The sequence below is a fragment of the Dermacentor variabilis genome, chromosome 2, assembly GCF_050947875.1.
Source record: "Dermacentor variabilis isolate Ectoservices chromosome 2, ASM5094787v1, whole genome shotgun sequence".
In the NCBI taxonomy this organism is placed as follows: Eukaryota; Metazoa; Arthropoda; class Arachnida; order Ixodida; family Ixodidae; genus Dermacentor; species Dermacentor variabilis.
Window position 1 is genome coordinate 115,682,799 of NC_134569.1, and position 24,590 is coordinate 115,707,388.

The window sequence follows — 24,590 nt, forward strand, 5'->3', positions numbered from 1 at the left end:
TCTACGTACACTCCCCCTGTCACGTGACAACACCCAAAGTTCTTACTGCAATGTAGAAGAAAGTATTAAAGAAACTCATACGGATTGATTAATAATGTAGGTAAGCAGGCTTTACACAATCTGAGTTGAACAAGTTGCTTGATAGAGCGCTAGTCGAGAAAGTGTCAAGGGTGTCTTCTGTCATCCTTCAATATAATATTTGAATGCAGTCTTGTTCTTAACTTTTGCATTTTCATTGCTTGTTTCTCTAGTTTTTGATAAATGAAGATTGCAAAAGTGCTGAGTAGCCGCGTGAGGTTTAACCTTTAGGCTGTGCCTGACGTAATTTTCCCAAATGGATCTGCGATTTATTGCGCATTCGAAACAGATTTTCTTAAGTTGTTGTATAAGCCAGATAACAGACAAATAACTTAGACGCGTCTCACAAACTCCTTGTTTCTTAAGATGAATAAGTTATATTAAGAACATGCGTGGCGCAGCAGGTGGTGCGAACTCAGCGAAGCGCCGAAACGACCAAAAGTTTAGGTGCTATCGAGCCGTAATAGCGTAGACTTGCAGGGTCGGGTCGAATAGAAACAATCACTTGTTATGAAAATAATAATAATACATTTTATTCAAAAATGCATGAACGTTGTACTTGACTATTTTGTTCTACTGCAAGAATTTGTTGGTGCGAATACCACAAAATTCGTGATATTATCAATGCATCATGAGAGACGCGATCTGTTCGCGAATTCATTAATTTTCCCCTTATTTTTAATGATCACCAGGAGTCCATTCTATCTGGAAAAAAGTGTGTACAAATAAAAAGCTCCCTGCAAGTCTTTACTTAGAAAGCTTGTATATTGCGTACCTTCAAGGATGGCGCCTTTGTTCGCTTTGACGATTCGTGATATTTGTTTCAGTAACGTATGATTTCCTCTCATCTCTAAGCTTTTGAATGCAATGCGCTGGCTGCTAGTGAAAAGTGGCAACCAAAAAATAACCGAAAAAGTTCTCATAAGCATTCGTGTGCAGCTAACGCCCACGCACGTGCTCCTGGGAACTGACAGCCAGACATGAGCCCTAATCAGAGCGCGCAGGCTGCTTACTGAATTATTTTTCGCTTACTTCGAGCACTATTAAAGAAACACTGTTTCTCATTATTGTGCATCAACAGAAATTCATAAAGAAGACAATGCATGCAATGCAGGTTTCATCTGAACCAGGCTATAGCTCGTATCTGGAGAAAGTATGTACAGCCTAATGTAATTTAATTACACTCGGCGCAGTAAACATGTCGCAGCAAACGTTCATTTTGTGTAGTACCCATTCATGAAGATGATTATGGCGAAACAGATCAGCAGCATATTTCATTTACTGTAATACAGCGCGTCCCCCAATCGTTATGATGCTTGTGCGCGCGGATACAAACCGCAGCAACAATTGAAAGTAAAGTACGCTTGACGGTCATGAGTAGCTTCCTTCTTGAGGGTGGTGCAGGCGAAGGGAAAAAGCAAGCAAGAGTGTGTGATACTTATACTGGGGGTAACAGGAAGAAAAGTATGCTGGGCAGGCGTCGTTATGCGTATTCAGGCAACCAGTCGGCCGTTAGCTGCAGAGAAATGACGCAAAGCGCTGCAGAAGGCGGAACAGAATAATTTTTGAGCAAATATAGTGTATAGGAAACTTACAGGCACAGTATGTGTCAAGCTAACCACAATCAATATAGAAAGGAAACAGTCTTGTTCCAATGTCATCATAATAAATCACTCGCTCACACTATTAAGCCCACGCATGGCAATGTTTTTCGATGCGTTTCGGCGAAGTCGTAGTATGCGGTTAGTTTACTTCAGTAGCGATGACGAAAGGACAATATTCTGACGGAGGTGAGATGTAGGCGAAGGATATATTTACAAAATATTTAGGAAGAAAGCTAAGGCAAGAGAAGATGTACTATCCCACCCACGTGCAAGCAACCTCATCGGCGTCTTCATTGCTCTGCCAAACCTCGCGTTCATTCGTGTATCGACTGCTCTCTAACATCACCCTCCGCTAGAGTAAGCGCCGTCCTGGGGCTTGCTACTAAGGTGAGGAGCTAGAGATGCAATAGGGCTTCAGCCAGGAAACGTGAACATCAGTTGGTGACCAGGAGGTCGAAGAAAAAGGGCCCAAGTGTATAACCTCGTAATTGACGTCACCGAGTTGACGCAGCACGTTGTAGTGCCTGGTGGAGGAGCTTCTCTATAGGCCAACGCGGCGGCATGGCGACCATAGTAGCACCAGAGAGCCAGGCGTGAAGTGCACACTTCTGTCTCGGCTGTCGTAACGGGACTTTCGGGAGTCTTGGGAAGCACAAAGTCAGTCGTGGGCAAGTTGACCAGCTACAGGGGATCGACCAACGACGCCACTAGCGTCTTCAGCAGGCGAGCGCGGATACGATGGAAGGAAAGTCTCGAATGCTAACGCAGGATGTCGGCCAAACAGTTATTAAAACGGGTAATATCCAGCGGTGCCATAGCATAACGAATTGTACGCGGAGGTAACAAATGGTAACCTGCTATCCCAGTCCCGGTGATCAGGTGAAACATACGTGGCCAGCATATCAATTAGCGTTCAGTTAAGGCGCTCGGTCAGTCCATTCGTCTGTGGATGATAAGCGGTGGTGAGCTTATATTCAGTGGAGTAGGCATGAAGGAGGTCATCTACCTGTCGTGAGAAGTACCTGCCGCGATCGGTGAGGAGCTGCAGAGGGATGCCATGATGTAAAATTATGTCGTGGAGTAGAAAGTCAGCGACGTCTGTGGAACAGCTGTCGACAATGCCTGGGGGATTGTGAAGTGCGTGCCCTAAATCTACCGCGACCTCAACTTATTTATGTCCCGAGATGGACGCAGAGAAAGGGCCTAGAATGTCAAGGCCGACGCGTAAGAATGACTCTGCAGAGAAGTCAATCGGTTGTAGCTGGCTTGCTGGTAGTGCTGAAGGACGCTTGTGGCGTTGACAGCGTACACAAGCAGCGACGTAGCGGCACACGAACGGTACATGCTGGCCAGAAAAACCGACACCGAATGCGGTCGTATGTACGCGAGACATCTAGGTGACCGGCACTTGGTACGTCGGGAAGCTGGTGAAGAAAGCTGGAGCGTAGATGGCGAGGTAGGAAAAGTCGAAACTCTGGGATATCTGAGCTGAGATTACGGCGGTACAGAACGCTGTTGTGTAGGTGAAACAGGTGAGCAGAATGGTCTGGTGATGGAGCGGTTAGATGGTCGATGATGAGCCGTAAAGGCGTCTCGTCGCTGTTTGGTCGAAATATCATCTTAAGCAAGCGTGGACAGCATGCAGACCTCTGAGTCAGGGTAAATTATGTTAGGAGCTTTGACAGGGTGGCGTGACAAGCAATCTGTATCTTGGAGAAACTGTCCAAATTCGTAGTGCACAACGAACGAGTATTCTTGGAGCCCTAGTGCCCAGCGGCCGAGAAGTCCAGACGGATCCTTGAGCGACAAGAGCCAGCAGAGGGTATGATTGCCTGTAATCACACAAGTTCGGCCAAGCAAGTAAGATATCAATTTAGTGACAGCCCACAGTGAAGCCAGCACTCGCATTTAGTGATAAAAAAGTTCTGTTCGAAGTTTTAAAGAAGGTGACTGGCGTAGGCAATGATACGTTCCTTGCCGTGCTGTTTTTGGCGAAGGACAGCCCCAATTCTATGACCACTGGCATCGGTGCGAAGTTCTTTAGGCAAGAACGGGTCGAAATGGTTCAGTATTGTTGGTGTAGTCAGTAGCTGGATGAAGGAATAAAACGAAGCTCCTTGGTCGGGTCCAACACGAAAGGAGCGTCCTTCAAGAGCTCAGTGAGAGGGTGGGCTATGTCGGCGAAATTTAGGACAAAGCGACAAAAGTAAGTACATGATCCTAAGAAACTCCGGACGTCTTTGGCTGAGCACGGCATGGGAAATTATTGGACTGCTTGCACCTAGTCGGGGTCTAGTCTAACACCAGCAGCGCTAGCAAGGTGACCGGGCGTACTTATTTGGCGTCGCCAGAAACGTCACTTGGTAGTGTTCAGCGGAAGATTGACTCGACGGAAAACGGGAATAACGGCCAATAAATAGGTGAAGTGGCTGTCAAACGTAGGTGAGCAGACAATGACATCATCTAAATAGCATAGAGAGATGGATCACTTATATCCTCTCAGCAGAGAGTGCGCAGGAGAAATCTATCAAATGTTCAAAAGTTGCTGGGGCATTACACAGTCCGAACGGCATGACCTTCAATTAGTACATGCCATATAGTGCAATAAACGCAGTTTTTTCATGGTCCATAGGGTCGAGTTAAATCTGCCAATAGCCGGACCAAAAGTCGATGGACCAAAAAATGGGCTTCATGAAGGCAGTCGAGGGCGTCAACGATGCGACGCAAAGGGTAGACGTCTTCATGGGTTACGTTGTTGAAACTCCGATAATCAACGCAGAAACGCCAACAGCCGTCCTTCTTTTTCGCGAGAATGGCAGGGGAGGCCCACGGGATCAACAAAGGTTTGATGACGTCTTTTGTAATCATTTTGTCGACCTCGTTCTGGACGACTTGACTTTCATGAAGGAATGCGTGATATGGATGCCGGAGTGTAGGGTTGGCGTCACCAGTGTTGATTCCAACAGTCACGACAGATGTCTGGCCTAGAGGGCGACCATCAAAATAAAAAAAATTGTCACGTTAGGGCACCAAAACGCAGTAGAGATTTTGAATGTGCGCCTTGGTCAGATCTGAAGCGATCATGTTAAAGTAGTCGAGAGACGAAGGAGCCAAATCGGCGGAGCAAGGAACTGGCGAAGCATCTGCTTCCAAAGTGGCAATCTTGCAGAGATCTAGAGCAGAAATGGTGGCCAGCGACATGCCTTGCGGGATAACCTTAGTCATCAGGCTAACGTTGAGAAGGGGAACGACCACTGTTGTTGTCAGCAATGGAAACATCGGTGTCAGCAAGGGCGACATCGCGGGCTAACAGTACGTCGATAATCGGAGACAAGACGTAACCACCATCGGAAATATCTTGTTCAGACATCAAAGTAACATAAGTAGTAGCTTGAGGCGGCAAGCGTACGTGATGACGATAGCATAAGGGCGGTGGTATGTCGGCTGCAATATGGGGAAGAGGGGGCAGCTCAAGCTAACAGCACGGATCGCGCAGTCAACTGGGGTAGAATGACTGGACAAAAAGTCTAAGCGGAGGATTAGGTCATGGGGGCACTTCTCAATGACAGAAATTGAACTGAAGTTGGATGACCAGCAATGCAAACGCAGGCGGTGCTCACCCCAAGAATGGCAGGAGGCACTCCATCAGTGACGCGGAGGATGCGGGAGGCGGCAGGTGTGTGCACTTTATGAAGGCGACGACGAAAATCTGCACTCATCACAGAGATGTGCGGCCCAGTGTCGATGGGCGCGGAAATATTGACGCCATCATCATCAGCGTCTAACAAGCTTCGTCTCGTCGGCAGCGTCAGAGGAGGATTTGTGATGGGAGTCGTCAATGCAGCGTCACCTCCGGACGCTGCAATGCTTAGTCTCCTGATAGGCACGTGCAGGGCTAAAGGGGAACGGCGGCGGCGAGTCCGCTGTGAGTGAGACGACGGGCGACAGCTTGCAGGAGAGCGTGACTCTCCTGCAAGCGACGCCGCGACGGGAAGCGACTATGTATCCTTGTGGGAACATCAAAGTTGGGGGAAATATGACTGGGATGAAGGTGGGAAGCGGTTTCTGTCCGAGCTGCGGTAAAGGGCAGATGGCGTTCGAGGCGGCGAGTACCAGCGGGTGGCGCAGTAACGGGCGACGTGGCCGATATGGTGACCCGTATAGCATATCGGTCGATCGCCAGGGGTTCTGCACGCAGTAGGGTTGCGAGATCGCGCAGCGAATTGCTGCTTTCGATAGTATGAGGGCGGGCGCCATGAAGTTTGTGTTGGTTTGGCCACGGTGCACGCAGAGGCAGTGGCCATGTTGGCGTGCTCCAGTCGGGCAATGGCTTGGACGAATGCAGTCGTAATCGAGGTTGAGTCACTTGTGTGAACTGGAGCAGGGATCATGGTCTCAAATTCGCGGGGTAAAATCCCGGTCACCTCAGCTGGCGGAGCTCACGGCTGTGCTGCCGTATGGTCTTCGCAAGAGGACGTTGCCACTATGTTGGGAAGATGGGAAAACGCGTCGCAAATGCACCGGCTTTTAGCCTGCTGTGTTTCACCTGTAGCCCTCTTCAACTGGGCAATTGTGTATTGTCTAAATTTCAACAAAGTCAAAGTCAAAGCGCCGGCACTCCTTCGTAATAGCGTCGACTGTAGACATTTCTGTCCCTTAAATGGTTGAAAGCATTGTCGGCAATCACTTTCAAGACATGTCCAACCTTGTCGTCCTCCGGCACCTCGGCATAGGCCTTTCTACATACCGATAACACCTCTTCAATGCACGAGACGTAACGTTCTGTAGGCGTCAGTGTACGTGACGCGAGCATCTTTTTCGCGGTGATCTTCTGGCCAATGGGCGTCCCAAATAAGATGCGTAGTTTTTCTTTTCAGGTGTCCCAGCTCCCGATCTTAATTTCGTGGTTATCGAACCATACTTTTACAGTGCCTTTGTGGTAGGAAATAATATTTGCCAACACCAGGGTAAGGTCCCATCGGTATTAGCCCTCATCCGTTTGTACTCCACCAGCCAGACTTCAACGTCCGCTTCACCGGAACGGCAGAACATGCCAGGATTCCGGGGTTGCACCAGCACGACGGTTGAAGTGGTGGACGCCGATGTATGTGCCGCGCCTTCCGCCATTGCAGACAGATATCCCACACGACGGCCACTACAGAGTTCCGTTGCGAAGCGTGACGTACCGCGCATTTCCATTAAAGTGTGATGGAGGCGAGATGTAGGCGAAGGATATATTTGCAACATATTTAAAAAGAAAGCCAGTGCAAGAAAGATGTATGATCTGGTCCACGTGCAAGAGACCTCATCATCGTCTTCATTGCTCTGCCAACCCTCGCGTTCATCCATGTATCAATCGCTCCGTAACAATATTATATTAATCAATTTTAATGCCATCAGATACACTCAACTAAGAAAAAAATTTGGCAATTTGAGCAGATCTTTCTCCTATGACGCAACTGGCCCTTCTAAATATTGTGTCGATTTGATTTCTTATATAATAACGTTTTTATTTACCGTATTGGGACCTGTATGAACATGATGTACTCACCACCTATATTTAATGCCTTTTGGGCACTGAGAGAACTGCGATAAGTGAGTGAGTGAGTGAGTGAGTGAGTATGTATGTATGTATGTATGTATGTATGTATGTATGTATGTATGTATGTATGTATGTATGTATGTATGTATGTATGTATGTATGTATGTATGTATGTATGTATGTATGTATGTATGTATGTATGTATGTATGTATGTATGTATGTATGTATGTATGTATGTATGTATGTATGTATGTATGTATGTAAATGGGTAAACCCGCCGTGGTTGCTCAGTGGCTATGGTGTTAGGCTGCTGAGCACAAGGTCTCGGGATCGAATCTCGGCCACGGCGGCCGCATTTCGATGGGGTCGAAAACACTCGTGTACCCGTGTACACTCCACACTGGCCCCGTGTACATCTATGGAGTGTTTGCCCCGTTTATGTCTCGTTACTGTCATTCGTGTGCGTATCAAAGTATCTCAAATTATTAGAAACAAACCGCAGCAAATGTTTCCAAAGCAATGATGAACTAAATCACCAATGGAAGCATTGTTTTTAGTTTCTTGACGGAAGTCCATGTTGGAAGACCCGTCTTTTGCTTCTGGTGTGTCATGTTGTGTTATTACTGTAGCAGATTTATCCTTTTATGCTGCAACCTGTTATGTTTTTCAGGAAATCGGCACATTTACAATGTGTCTACAACACAGAAGTCATTCATTACTCTTTCTGTCTTTTTCCGCAAGTTCTCATCTGTTATCGCAGCTACTTATGTTGCGTTTTTGCAATACTAGTCATACAGCAGCCATTATTTTTTCTTGAAAGAATTTTTTCAACTTAAACAACAGTTTAACTTTGTAGAGAAGGGACGTAATGAAACTTTTTATGGATAATTAGTGATCTCATGTTTAAAACTGATTCTTTGTTTCTGATAGTTGCCTGCTTTGCAGTAGTTCGTCTACTAGTGCTGCATAACTACACAAAAAAGCTTTGCTTCTGTGAGTATATGCGTCGGCGCTTGAATATTCGATAATCGATACTTACTATTCGTATTGTATTTGCATTAAAAAAAAGATTATATTCGATGACCTCTACTTGTGAGCCTGAACATATGCTTTCAGTAGTTTAATCCAGTTTACGCCGTCACAATTTGCAGTTTGTAGTTCATGCCACGTTAGAATATATACATTTCGGTGTATACGTGCCCAATTTAAAGCAGATATTTTCATTTTCTTGCTTGCAAGATAAACGCGAATATTTATTTGAATACTTCATGGATTAAACGGTTCGATGGCACTATCCGTTGTAAGTGCATTACCGCACCGTCGCCCTGTTTTGCATTTAGAATTCTAAAATTTCAAGATTCTCCTTATACAGATTTCATTTCCTCGGCATTCTACCTCGACCTCTTCGTCTTCCAATGTCGACTAACATTTTATTCCTCCCGCCAGAATCGACACTGTAAGTCAGCGCCAATTACTTCGTTTACTGCTGTAAGCCTAGAGCACTCGCCGCCGTAAAGTATCAGATATGTTCTCGAAGCGACACACCTAACTGTTGCCAAGTTTGCACTTGATATGCTTGAGTTGTCAACCAACGCACTGTTGAGCACTTCACGTGTCCTCATTGTGAGAACATTATAACTAGGTAAATTTCCTTAACGCACCTATCTAACACGTCTAACCATGCTTTCCATTGTATCATTTCTTCAGTTGCGGTGTGCCAGGGTGTCCGTATGCCATGAAGTGACAACATCCTAGCCTACAAAAGAGCAGCACGAAACACGTCGGGATAAACATGGAAGCGATATAATGATAGGCGCGTTGATAAGCATTGCTGGAGCAGCATAATCTTCTCCACTGTTTGCTGGAAGGAGTCGCACATCAGGACCACCTGCTCGACCCGGAAAGTGCTTTAACTATAGCGAGCACCTTGCAACCCTCTGCGTATGAAATTGTAAGTTCTGCTTGATTAACTTCTCCGTTAGGAAATGAAAGGGACGAGTCTAGTAAAAACCACCTAGCAAATTTATAACGAATAGCATTCCTTATTTCTTTTTCAACAGTTCTTGTGGCCGGTGGTTGGTGGTCAGGCATTCATCGTAAGGGCGCCGATCCAGAGGGCACATCCTTTTGCACAACCAAGATGCGAATCGCGTATTTTGCTGAACGTCAAAAGTAAACATATCAGATTTAAATACTTGTTGCGAACGCGGTTCTCAGAAATTTATGAATTCTAGATATGACATTTCAACTGAGAAATAAATTGTTCATGAAATTTTAGCAAAGAACTACAGCTATTGCGGCGGCTGTGAAAATAGGCGATTGGCCAAATATGAACGTACAAGTCCGCTCTGTTGTTAACATGCTTTCGTAGCATAGTGTTGTTAAACGTAGCAGAATTGTGCATGTAGGCGAATATTCAGGACTACCGGAACATGCTGTCGCGCACGAAGTCTGGGGGCTTCCCAGGATGAAGATATTGAGGTGGAACGCCCTGGAAAGACAGCCCTCGTCTTCTCACCCTCTTTGGTTACTGTAGGAGATGGATGCAGCACTGGTACAGGGGGACTGGGTAGCGACTCTGTTCTCCGTGGAATAACGAAAGGTAAAAATACTGCCCGAATGTTCTCACCTAAGCAAATATACGCCTTCAAGCGCATCATTGTTTAAGTAAAGGGAGTAGCTTTATGGAAGCGTTTGGCTATCCGTTTACACTGATAATCAAACTCGTTAATTTTCTTTTGTCTGTATAGCACTGGTTAGGTACGCCAGAGGTAGCGTAGCAGACCAAGGTTACATCACTGGCACGAAGCCGAACCTGCAAAGCACACCTGCAACTTAAGTTTAAGATGGTGGTGGCAACTTTAATAGATCACTAACCGCGAAGTCGGAGAAATTGAGTCTTCTAGGGCCTATAAATGTAAAGGTAGCACTAGCAGAGGAATTCCATTTCTTCCTGTGTTCCACCGCCCTGAGACACACGCTAAATAAGTCCAGAGATAATCCACCTTACTTCCATACTTCTATGTAAAGCAACCGGCAGCGTGTGATGTCCCACGTGTCATTGCGAACACTTAACAAACTCGAGAGGTCGTCCATCACATATTGTAGAGTTCTGCATGTTGTTTGTAGAGTATGGGGAAACAACGCGCGCTGAGCTCAGACTTCGCTGCCCCTCTGCATAATGTTGTAGATGTGGAACGTAGAATGCGCAGTTCCTAATGCAGTGCAGGGCTCCTTGGAGTATATATCGTAGAACATCAGCGCACGCGCGCATTTTATTCGCGAAGAAGCTCAGCGCTTCCCGCTCAAGGTGCACTTCACGCAAGTTGTCATGCTGCAAAGGGAGCACTTTATCTGACATCTCGTCGATATTGAGACAACGATGTTGTGCAAGAAAGGATGTACTGCGTCCTTCCTGCATCCGGTTTCCTCCCGGTAGTCGATCAACTTGCACACAGCCAAAAGAACGCCCCACTCAAGTGCCTGTCCATACTTCTTCGCGCTGTTCGGTTTTTAGTTTCTTTTTAGAATGCGCGTTACCGCCCCCCCCCCCCCCGTGCATGGTAACGCAACTCTTCGCTGGAAGGTTTCGGTTCCGCCATGGACTTTGATGTATGCGGTGAGTGAGGAGTGAGCGCGTGCTTTTCTGGAAACCGATAAATCGCTGTTCTCCAGTTATCTCAACCACGCAGCTGCGGCCTCAAGTATATTCCCTTCTTCAACTGTCATCTGAGGCAGCAATATATTCTTAATATACGCAACAAAAAATTCGCCAAGCCTCGGGAAAGTGCCTGGTGCCACGGCGGATGCACCACAAAGGCAAAGTCGCGAAAACAAGCTGCGGAAAGTATGCACGGCCAGAGGGAGTGATCTTGTTCTTTACTTCGTAGAAAGGCCGCGCGAGAAGGCAAAGATGGATGCGGAGATACTTCGCCGTAGTGCTCCTGAATTCGTTCGTGAAACCACGACGCCGCTGCAACGGGCAAAATTTCCTGCTCTGCAACACACAAACGCTTCCGTGTAAGCTACCAGAGAGAATGCCTGGGAACGTCAAAGAAGGTAGGGCATTAGAAGATTAAATGGCAGAATCTGAATTAGCCTTAGTTCATAGCATTATCATAGTAGTGTCTATTTAGTGGCAAAATATTTAGAATGGCGCGCAATTAACTGAATACCGCGCCAAAATACAGTGGGGAATTTGACTTTTTCTGGTGCGTTTTTCCGATTTCGGTGCGATTTTGAATTTCTGGTGCGATTTCTGATTGGTGAATTTGTGATTCCGTAGTTCTCTTTCTGTGTCTAAAAGCCCATTCAGTTTAATTTCTTGGATTAAGGCAATAACAATTAATTTCATTAACCATTCAATTCATTAAAATGCGTTACCGCTAAACAAACGAACAGAGTACTTTTTTGTGGAGCTGCCGTTAATTTCAATGCTAGTTGTAACATTGTCGATCTAATGAGGCTTTATGCGTGTAGTAATACTTAAATAGAAAAATTAGAGCAAATAGAAAGATAACGTAAATTTTATCAGCAAAGGAAACTAGCATGCGTTATCTCTTCTTCAAGCAAAGAAGTGTTATCTCCTTAACTGTCATTAAGGGCGACAGCTATTTGGCGAGTGATTAGGTGATTTATGAAAATTCATTATGGAAGAATGAGATATGCTTATAAAATTGTTCTTCAAAGTAAAGTATGGTATTTTCATCGACGATCAAACGCGTAAGGCATATCGAAGATATCGTGAAAGATGACGTATTTAATCGAACACTGATGCATGATTTATGTCTTTTTTATAAGAGTGCCATCCAGAACTAATGGCGAAACTCATAAATCAGTGCATAGCAAGAAACAAGCCTTATAGAAGGGATTTGCCGTGCGTATCGCATCTCCTGGAGCGGTTGTTTCGTTTTAACCACCTAAACATGATCATGATATATCGGAGGATTCCCCTGCTAAAATTTGGAAGGTCACCTCTAAGTGAACTGTTTCACGGTGGCCTAAATAACAAAGGAATCGCATTAGGAATGTACCGTTGAGCAATGTTCATTCAGAAGCAACATACGCTCAAGAATACACTTACAAGTGTGGTCAGATAAGAAATATCTTGAAGCCCAATGAATGGAATGTATTGGAAAGGAATATAGATGCAGCCTTGTATGGTGCAGTCCAAGTATCGCCTAGCACCCTTTTAGAGCTCAGCTCTTAGGCGTCCCTTCCTGAGACGAGTGCGGCGTCAGCCTAACCGAGTTAACGAGCACAGCGCAGAACAAACAGCGAATGCGAGCGCCGCCGGGGATGAAATACGCGAAGAGGAAAGTGGAGGAGGAGGATACAGCGGAATCATGAGGTGGAAAGCGGAAGACGTGAGTATGAGAAGCTTGAGCGCCGCGATGATGGCCACGAGGTGGAGCCAGATTAGGGCGCGTCGTCTGGGAAGTCTGTCTGCGGCGGCTGCTGTCAATCGCGCCCACGCGTCACCCGCACGCTACGTCTCGCGATATCCACATTAGCGAGGCAGTCCTGGCACACTTGGCTCCATTTGCAACATGTCGCACGACACATATTGTCCATTCTAGCCAATATATTGCGAAATTAAAACACGCATACGGTTGAGCGCAAATTTCGCGTTAGGGAGTTTCCTAATTGTCGGTGAATATTTCCTGTCGCAGAATAATTCGCTTCCGCTTTCTACAGAGATCGGCTAGCACAAACTATTACATCTTCAGCTTCGTCGCTCCTTTGAATCAGTATCTCGCCGTCGTCGGTGATGACTGCAGGCGTTGTATCTGCTCTTGAAATGCTTCAACTTACCGTGTTTCCCACTTGAAGTTGACGTCCGATTTCGTGAGATCGGTCAATTGCTCTGAAATTCGTGAAAAGCCTCTGACAAAAAACCAGTAATGGGCACAGAGGCCGAGAAATCTGCGCATTGCGGCCATGTCGACGGGCTTTTGGAAGTTAGTGATGGCGGCTCTCTTCTTGGGGTGGGATGGAATCTGGGCTTGCGGAAGACGTGGACCAGCAGCAGGAGCTTGTCGTACCCGAAACAGCACTTTTCCAGCATTACCAAGTCCCGATTACTCTACCACCTCTGCCTCTGGCTGAAACCACCCAAAGTGATCGTCGAAATTTGTGGCAGGAACTACGATGTCATCTAAGTAGACGAGGTGCTTCTGCCCCACCAAGAGTGCCAAAACTGTGCCTATCACGCGCTGGAATGCTGCACGCGCATGCGAAATCCGAATGTCATCACCTTTAACTTAAAGGCACCCTCCGGTGTAGTAAACACGATCGTCTGTAGATCCTTTCTCGTGGACTTCATTTGGCCAGTAAGCTGTCTTGCAAATAATAGACGAAAATTATTTAGCATTGCCAAGCTGTCAAAATGCGTCGTCTATCTGAAGAAGGGAAATCGAAAACGAAAAAGGCGGGCTAACAGATGCAGTGGCACACGTGATATAAAGGTTTAAACAGGAATAAGGTGCCTCAAAAAAGCTGGCCAACGTTTCGATAGCAAGTCTTTTTTTTCGTCAAAGGCGGCCTCGTCATCCTCGTTAGGTTAGCTTTAACTGGTTCGTGCAGGGGTTCTAGGAACGCTAGAGGAGAGATACTGATTGAATTCACAGAAAAAAATAAGCTCAAAATAATGAACAACCTCTTCAGGAAGCGTAGCAACAGAAAGTGGACCTGGAAAACCCCTAATGGTGAAACAAAAACTGAAATTTATTTCATACTTTGTGTCAAACCCAGCATAGTGCAGGATGTAGAAGTATTAGGTAAAGTGCAGGTATCATAGGATAGTCAGGGCTAGGATTCACCTCAATTTGCAGTAAGAAAGAGTAAGATTGGCCAAGAAGAAACAGGCCAACCTAGATGCAGTAAGGGTACAAGCAGACAAATTAAAGCTGGTACTTGCAAGCAAATATTCAGCCTTAGAAAGGGGAGATGAAGACGACATAGAGGTAATGAATGTAACCGTAACTAGGCTAGCTTCCGAGGAAGCAAATGAAGTGGGAGGAAAGGCACAAATGCAACCAGTAGGTAAGCTCTCCCAACTAACAAAGGGCCTAATAAAGAAGTGACAAAGAATGAAAGTGTCCAACTCAAAAGGTAATATAGAATTCGCGGCACTGTCAAAACTTGTCAACAAGGCGAAAATAAGGAATATTCGAAATTATAACATGAGAAAGACTGAGGAAGCCCTAAAAAATGGACGCAACCTGAAATCCGTGAGAAGGAAACTTGGCATAGGAGAAGCCAAGATGTATGCACTGAAAGATAAGCAGGGTAATATCATCAGCAATCTCGAAGGTATAGTAACATCAGCGGAATAGTTCTATACTGACCTCCATTCGAAGCAATAAAGAGCAAGTCAGGGTAACTCCTCCAATAACTATCCATGAGGTCCCAAGGGCCTTGTAAGTCACGAAACGGGGGAAAAGCGGCAGGAGAAAATGGAATAACAGTCCGTTTAATCAAATATAGAGCAGATATAATGATTGAAAAACTGGCGGCTCTCTATACGAAGTGTCTATCGACTTGAAGAGTCCCAGAAAACTGGAAGAATGCAAACATTATACTAATCCACAAAACAGGAGACGTTAAAGAATTGAACATTTATAGGCCCATCAGCTTACTTCCAGCATTATATAAAATATTCACCGAGATAATATCCAATAGAATAAGGGCAACACTGGACTTGAGTCAACCGAGGGAACAGACAGGTTTCAGGAAGGGATACTCTACAGGAGATCACCTCCATGATATCAATCACGTAAGCGAGAAATCCGCAGTGTACAATCAGCCTCTCTATATGGCTTTCATGGATTACAAAGAAGCATTTGATTCAGTAGAGATACCAGCAGTCATAGAGGCAATACGTAATCAAGGAGTACAGGCCGCTTACGTAAACATCCTAGAAAATAAATACAGAGATGCCACACCTTCCTTAATTCTGCACAAGAAAAGTAGGAAGATGCCTATAGAGAAAGGGGTCAGACAAGGAGACGCAATCTCTCCAGTGCTATTCACGGTGTGCTTGAAAGAAGTAGTCAACCTATTATACCCGGAAGGCTGTGTAGGAGTAAACCGGAGTGTAGGAGTGTAGGAGTAAACAAGGAGTGTAGGAGTAAACATGTGTAGGAGTAAGGATCGATGGCGAATATCTCGACAACCTTAAGTTTGCAGATGACATTGTTCTGTTCAACAACATTGGAGACGAGTTACAACCAATGATTGAGGACCTTAACAGAAAGAACGTAAAAGTGGCGTTGAAGACTAATATGCAGAAGGCAAAGATAATCATAAATAGCTGGGCAAGGGAACAAGACTTCAGGATCGCCGCTCAGGCTCTAGAGTCTGTGAAGGAGTACGTTTACCTAGCTCAATTAATCACACGGAACCCTGACCCTGAGAAGTAAATTCACAGAAGAATCCAAATGAGTCGGAGCGCATACGGCCGACATTGTCTGCTCCTGACTGGAAGCTTACCATTACCATTGAAAAGGAAGGTGCACACCAGTACATTTTACCGGTTCTGACACATGGGGCAGATACTTGGTGATTGCGAAAGAAGCTTCAGAACAACTAAAGGACCGCGCAAAGAGCGATGGAACAAAGAATGCTAGGCATAACGTTGAGAGACAGAAATAGAGCAGTTTTGATCACAGAGCAAACAGGTATAGCCGATATTCTAATTGACATTAAGACAAGGAAGTGGAGCTGGGCAGGTCATGTAATGCGCACTTTAAATAACCGGTGGACGATTAGGGTACGCAGTTTTCAGAACGTACATATTATAGAGCACAAAACATCAAAAGCATTGTCCTTTATAATTTCCAATCACACCGTTTATAAGAGGTGATATAATTTGTAGCTTTGCGAGTATAGTCATTGTGTATTCAAAAACCGCAGCAGAATGCAAAGTGATGAACTGTTAGCATACACAGAAACTTCCATCGCTACGAGTCTTGTATTTGATGTCTGTAAGCTTACCGAAGTGTTCCACCAGAGCTTACACAGAGCTCAGACTCCGGCTGCACCGCTTAGTAGGGGAGTCGGGAGACTTGAAGACTGCACCTTCTGTTTTTCTGTAGATCGTCTTTCCAACAGCACTCCCGGGATATAGAGCACGGTGATTATTGAGAAAAAAATAAAAACAGCGAAAAACTAACCGAGAGTTAGGGCAGTCCATGGTGCGATTCAGCACTACGTGGGAGCTTATCGTCGCCATTAAGGAGAAGCGTGTGACGGCGCCACAGTTTGCCGGTCAATGCGACGGCGAAGGAAGGTAATGGGGAGAGGCCGGTGCATTCGTTCATGCGCATCGGCCATTACGAAATCGATAACGGCTTGTCACCACCGCCAGGAAACCGTCCGCCACGTCTTGCCCAGCGGTTTCAGGATTAAGGAGGGACCCTCCGACAACAGACACTTCGCGCTTGGCTTGATCCAGCCAGGCGCCATTCTCTCTTCTGGTTGAGTGCCTCCCGTGCTACCTGACGTTGCATCCACACTAACATTACCAGAGCTATGCTGCTATCCCAGTGTAAGCTTGGCTTTCTCTTATGCGCCTTCTCTTGCTAGAGTAGCTAGTGCATTAACGAAGGGCATGGGCTTCCAAGCGCAAGCAGCAAAGGATTAGTGCTAAAGGTAAGCAACTGTGCGTTTGCGTTCTCCTACATCGTCTGATTGGTGCCTTAATTGGAAAACGAGGTCGTTCAAGCAGAGCGCCCAAGACGTGTAAAGGGCTAATGACTCTCTAAGCGTGTTGTCAGCTCGTTAGTGAAAAAGGTCAATGACTTAATTATATTGACGCGTGTACTTGTTCATCGGGTAACCGCGTTTCACCATCTGGCAAATGTTATCGGTCAACGCAGGACGCGCCTGCATGTATCAAAAGTTTGTGGAATGCTATCGATGCTTCTATCCCCTGTCTGCTGTCCCCACACCTTGCATAACCTGATTGCTTGCATGCACGAGGCGAATTGTGTAGTATTTTCTGGAAGACATTTACTCTGGAACTTTCGATGACGTATTTATAAAAGCCGACGCACTTGACCTCAGATGTTATTTTCGGCGATCGCGGACTGTGTTCACCACTATCGTTGTTCTTTGAGTGTAGACTGTTTTTGAGGGCACAGGCTCAACCAATAAAACGCTAGTTTTGTCATTCAGTTTTGCTGCTTTCTTCTCCATGACTACGTGACAATATTTCTTGTATTTCTGTTAGTCAAACAACATTTATTTCTACAAGCCTCTGACTTACCTTCGGAGTTTTATGGCTCATGACCTGTCTAACGGAATGGAAGTTTGGTGCATTTTGATATTTTACTACAACATTGAAGTAAAATATTAATGTATTTCCAAATTCCAAGAAATACGGCGTCTGCTTCCAATATCAGTTTGCGTAAAGGTTGCTTCTAGGCCTAGATCAATTAAAATTGGCATGGAAATGCAGCGATATCTTTTGACTTAAGTTCCTTAATTAGAGAAAAAAACAGTGGCTTGTGATAAGTCTTAACGTCCAACTACATACGGCTAATTGCATGCGCCTGGCTACGCGTCACGCGTCTGCGAGGCCAACAGTGCTTGTCAACGCGTGTGGACTGGGGAATACGCGCAGGCTGCGCGCACGTTAGGCAGTGCTTAATTTTAAGCGTCATTTTTGAGCGCAAGCTGCGGAACAGGCAGCCTGTGTGGTGTCGTCACAAAGCCGGCATGTAAACTTCCTGCTCGCGAAACGGGTTGTTGTGATCTAGAAGTTTCTCTGAGAGGGCCGGGAGTCACCGCTGGTTTCATATCGCACATGTAAGATGGACGCCATAAATATTGAAACGTTTGTCGCCTGCGTTGAAGCTCAGCCTGCACTTTGGCCGCTGAATCACAGACAGCATCATAATACGCACGCGACGAGCTGCTATAGGGCCGAGGTGGCGAGAAACATGATACCTAATGCTGCCATAACGCGCAAGTGCTCCAATCTTGATATGTGTGTCATCCGCGGCGCACTTAAAATCGCGATCGAGCCCCATCGGGATGAGATTTCTCGATCCCGATTGCCTCTTTTGCGCAACTTAAGTATTTTTCTCAAACACAAACACGAGCGTGTTCCGCAAAGGTGGCGCTGTCGCACTGTGAAACGCGAAATTAAGGTATCGCTTGTGCGAATATCGAGTCGCTGCTCGCCCTTCCCTTGATCACACGTATTCATCACACAAACTTGCTAAATTCTGTGCGCTCGTAAAACACTGGTAATGCTCACTTGTGCTCAAATACATAGTTTAGTGCAATAACTGCAATACACCCACCCACTTTGAACCTTGTCTACACATAAACCTTTCCATGGCTCTTAATTTCACAAAACAGAAACAAGGAACCTCTTTTAGTTCCCGAGGCGACCGAGCAAACTTTGTATAATGCATTAAACCCCACAAAAATTTAGGATTTAAGGAATATTTTAACGCTCATAATTAAGTCAGTAAGGTTACAATTACAAAGATATATTTGGCAGCCTTATCCCTACATGTTGGCTAATCGGTATCTTGGTGGCGTTTGTAATTAATGACAGCCAGTTAAATTTAGCGCCACTCGTAAAATCCATTTATAATGCTTCAGACCGCTTGCATAAACAACGTATTGCAAAAGCCGCCATAAGCCGACCGACTTTGAGCTTTGCATACATATCACATTGTCTATCCCTTATATTACGTCAAAAGAAACAGGGCGCCTTGTTTAGGACTGCGAGGGCACCGAAGGAACGTAGTATAACGCAGTGCTGAAAAAACGATGGTTCAAGATTTGTGGTAACGGTCGTAAGTTGGCCAGTAACTTAATAATTCTGGGACACATCTAAATTAACATGGATCCTATTTCGGTTAAATATAAAGTTCATAACGCAGACCTATTTCTGGGCATTACAGAATTTAGCTACAACGACAGTGCCACATTTGGGAGGGCCGAAGTGTAATATTACTGAATTATTTGAAACAACCTCGACCTTTAAAAAAATACAATTTGCACATAGCTTTTTTGCACACAGGGGTTGCACTCGGCGAACATCAGGTCGGCGTTGGAACGGCTTCAACGGGGCAAGTGACATTCTGTTTAATGATATTTTTAAGGGGGGGGGGGCTTCGGATTCGACAGATAATGGCTTAAACTCCTATATATAAGGTCGGTTGCAACGTTGCAAGCGACAGCCACAAACGCAAGCCGTAGTATGCTCGTTCTTCCAATATCAGTGTTCATGATGGCAAATTAAACTTGTAAATGCATGTTTATCTTTCTATTCTGTGCCCTAATATTGCTAACTTCAGATTATTCTGTCATCAACATCACCGCGTAAAATGTAATTAAATTTGGAACATGTGGCACCGATAGAAATTTCTTTGAAAATTATGAGCGAACCGTAGAGATCGCGAGGGCAAGAAGGAGGAAAATGAAGCAGCTACTACCGCATCAATCATTCTTGTAGAATTTGCTATTCAAGACAAAAGTGGCATTGAGGATAAACAGGCCGTCTTTGCGTGGATCATCACCTCTTTTGTTGCTTCTGCTGTTGCCTCGTCGCAATGACAAATCCCATTTTTCGTGAAAATTTGCGAATTTGCAATGGCTCCTAGTTCGCGCTATTCATTCTAACTCCCCCGAACACGCAAAGCAGCTCGCAAAATTATTGAAAATATGACCTGGAATTTATACCAATCTGCTAGAAAATATATGTCTCGCTTGTTTCTTTCACGTATCGCCACTCTCCATACAACTTGTTGCAGAAAATATGGCTTCTCTTTCCCTTGATTAAACCCGTATGGTACTTGAAGTTATAAATCCGTAACCACACGAGACCCGTTGAAAAGATTGAAGCTGTTCACATCCCTATTTCCGTAAATAGTTTCCTATTGGTTCACGTACTGAGGAAAGCAACAAAACACGAAACGCTGGCCCATTTATTTCTTTTCGTTTCCTTCACATCCGCGTTGCACGTGGCGAATTGTTATCATAAAATGACTGATATCTGAAATATAATACCCCTCTTCGCTCAGGTTCTTAACTGAAACTTTGCTGAGCTCGGTGTTTCAATCGAACAAAAAAAAAAATATCTGGCTTCAGCACGCGTGCACAGAGTCAGTTTTGTATGGCCTCCAACTTTCTTCTCCACTTCCTGTCTCTCTGTGGACTTCATACGTACTTTAGGAAAATTCCGCACGGAGGACTGCCGCGGCGGTTTCCGGTCCGAAGCTCACCGAGTGAGACCGAAAACTTCAAACAGCGCCGAAGTCAGAGTTGGAAGAACAATCCTCCTTTAAGCTCGGCACCCGCCGCTAGCCGTCTCTGTGCCATCGAGGCCTCTTTTATTAAGAGGCGGAAGAAGTCACGCGGAAGCGGTGGGTCCCCGCTTTTAATGGGCAACCGTGGGCCAGACTCACGCTGAATGTCACAAAGTCAGGAAGGCGTCTTTCATTGTTGACCGTGTCTACCGCAGTGCTATACTAAATCTTAGAATCACAAGTTTAGGCAAAGAGAGTGCGCGTGAGTGAGTCGCCTTCTGGACGTTTCCGCTGTCACGGTCTTCGAAAAATTTCTTACAATTATTTTTGTTCCTACACATTCCTTTCTACCTTCATTGTCCCACGGAGCTGCTAGTTTCCTTCTTGCAGATCTTGGTGATGCGCAAAAAGACAAAAAAGGGAATTCTGAAAATTTACCGGTCGTACGACAAAGTTTGAGGGGCGCATCCCTTAAGTTCTGGGGAAATAACATAATTTGCTTCTAACAGAAACTTCCTTTCTCGAGGTGAATTAGGAAGACAGCTCTGACTCTAAACCAGTCTTGAAGAGAAGCCTATAGCGAGTTCGTCCAGTTCGTGGTCGATGGCACATTTCCTGAGCGCGCTTTACCATCCCTCTCCAAAATAAAGAGGCCAGGAGTCGGTTGGGTTAGATTGAAGAAATTGAAAGCGCTCCGGAAAGGCTAAAAGGCACGCATGGCCTCGTGCATTGAAAATAGAAGTCAGGTAGAGAGCCCAAAGAAACACAGTTGGCGCCCCCATTCTCCGTGCTTTCAATGCGCTTTCGAGAATTCCGGTATAGAAAACGGCGAGATAGAAGCACTGAACTCATCCGAGTAGTAGTTCATTCTAAGGAGCCACTCTGTTGCCTCAAAAGCATACGGACGAAAGAGTGATATGAATGCACCACGGTGCATAGCCCTCTTTGCGTCTAGCGAGGACTTTTCTGCCTCGTGGTCCTACTTGATCCTCCTCTTGCTACCCGGACTTTCTACTTGCCGTTCGTCAACAGCTGCTGTTCCGAATTGAGGTGTACTTTCAAGGCATCAGCCTCACTGCGAACATATGCAGTAACCTTTGATTTATTTTTTACCTGACAGAAGAGTACTAGAGGAAGTGCAGTATAATTTCAGTGCACAGCAGACAAGCAAAAAGGATAACGCCTACACAAATTAACGCTACTGATTCTGTCAGCTGAATATGGCCGCCAATAATTGAATGCGTCTTCTAAAAAGTATCCGTGCCAAAGGTGGAGAAAGGAAGCGACCCGTGCCCGCTTTGTTTTTGTGACAGTACTACCACGGGACACCTATAATACTTAGAGAAGGGAACCTTTACCTTCCACAGTGCAACAGAAGTAAGAAAAGCAGAGTCGTTGTGAATTAAAGTGTAAGACCAAGAGATGGCGCAGTCAACATCAAAACTGATCACATCAACATTACGCGGTGAGCAATGTGGCCGCTACGACAGCTGCTGGCAGAGATTGCCAGCAGATGCTAATGACTGCCAGATATTCAGTCTCAATAAAGTATCATTTATTCAAAACTGCATTAAGTGCTTTTGATCGTATCAATTTTTTTTGCTCATTTTAATATAAAAATTATCGTTGTGAGGGAGAGTGCGATACCTTGTGGTATTACTCACCAAGCTCATTTGCTAAGAGAAAATGGCAGAGTTTGCGCATTAGCAAGTACGACCTTGCTACGTTGCTTCTGTTATCGTCGTCACGATTGTAATGACTAGAAAAGAAACATGTCGGGTCTCAACCTGTTACTTATCGGTTTGTCTTAAAACAGCCTTAAAAGCAAGTAAGCTTGTAAGTCAATATTCAGCATTCCTGCTCGTTATGATGCGTAATTGTACACTGTTGCTTTCCTGATAGGGCTCACACCAATCTATCTGGTAAGCTTGCCAATATTGCATGTTGAGGCACGGAGTTCAAGAGGACCTGTTGTCATTAGATTGACTGTTGTGCTTTTAGGGCTTGGCGTGGGCAGCTTGCGGACAAATTCATAAAAATATGATAAAGCCATGAAAAACATGGAGGAAAAAAATGGTGCAACTAAAGCTTGTCCACTGAACGAACAAATCACAGTTCTAGGTGAAAAGTTCAGAAACACACCTTGTGATCATCCTGGTCCTTGTTACTTATAGTTGTGACACATTCACTGTTGATGTGTACGTCCACAGACTATAATAGAGTCCAAAGGGGTGAACAAATATGAGCAGCGTCTTGGGGGCTGGAGCAGAAAAGAAAATAGGTTCAATGACTGTCGAGGAAGAATGGGTGAGCTTGTGATTCACGTCTCAGAGCAATGCACAAAACGCTCCATGATGGGAAAGCACACACGTACAAGACTGCCTTGCGTGTGCATTTTTTTCTATTATGTCTTTGTGTGGGTGGTGGATAGTCAAGCCTCAATCAGATAGCAAATGGTCTGTCGAGATAAAAGTAATAAACACAGCTATTTTTATTATATCTGAGAACAAATAATCTAACTGTATCATCGACATCAATTTTGTCATTTATGCGCAGGGAACTTACCGCGGTGGTTCATTTATGCAGAAACAGTCAAAACTATTATTTGTTTATGCTGTACTCCATCTTAGGAATTTCACCAACGGGATAAAATAAGAAGTGTACCACTTGAATTTTCTTTTACAATCAATACCTATATATGTATTATTATTCTCAACTTTTCAACAATTGCTACAAGAATCTGTATTATCCGTCTCGCACGCAAAGAAATTCAAAGGAGAAAATGCGAAGCAGTGCTTTTTTACTCGCAGGTGCACAGATCCAGACTCCGCAAGGTTAATCCACTTTCTTGGGTAGTCTCCAAAAAGGCTGTGCTCGGTTCCAGCGATGAATGGTCGCGCTAGCTACGATATTTTTTTCCAAGCAACATGTCATCATGCGGCCAGACGCGGCAGATTACTAGCGATGGAGGCCGTGCAGCCGTCTTGCCAGTGAAACGCCGCAAGTCATGAAATTCGCCGTCCTTAAACTAGTTCACTTGGTGGCGACTATCAAATGTTCGACACATAAACTTGCTGAGATGTTATCGTTATCAAAAGAAAACTGCTTTAAAACGATATTGCGTGATGGTGCTCAGAGAAAACGTCCACCCCATTCGCAAATATTGCCGCCATATAATTTGAATTAAAAAAAAAAAAACCGGGGCTGCAACCGATAGCAATGGGCAACCGCTTACCGCAAGTCAGTGAAGTCTCAGAAACGTTCTCCAATAAAGTACTGACTTTAATGGCAGCAATAAAACTAATGGCCTATTTATATCGTAAAAAGTTACGTTAACTGTGTTTGTCCGTTATTATATATAAATCTATAGATCAAATATTTAGACGCGTTTAGGGCCTCTAGCAGAAAAAAAAACAATAATAATTAGAGTGTACGACCAAATTACAGCAGCCCCACTTACGCGCTTCGTGCTGCAACTCAACGCGGTTGATTTTGTGCCCTCTGTGACGATCGCTAGAACTTAAGAGTGTGTGGTGCCTAATGCTACTGCTAAACCTTGCACTTCTTATCACTTCATATGACTTATATAAGACACTTCAAGACCGAGTGTACCGTGAATATTCTCAACATCGGGGAAAGGACCCGTCGTAGAGTTATTTTTTTATGTTTTACCGGGAATGCAGGATTGATTGTACGCCTGCCGATGTTCAGGGAACAATTTCTGAGGTGCCTCTTACATTCTTCTGGTAACTGCAGAGGTACAACTGCTTTTTGTGCTTCAACAATAGTTGTTCGTATGCGCCGCGTGAACTTCTCTATCCTCCTGTCTATTGTAGCTTACACAACATTTTACTTTTACGCACAGTGAAACACAATGCGACAGTAATGGACTTATAGTAAATGCCACATAAGGGCTTCAGATATAGAAAGAGTAAAACATACAGCGCGCTGTTTTAGCACGGATGGGGTGAAGAAGAAGGTATTTTACACAATGCAGAGTTTCAGAACTTCATCTGTCTCAGTGGAAGAGGGAAAGCGCGTCGACTTTCTTGTTGCAGTTATAGGAATTAGATTAGCGTGGAAATACGCGCGTG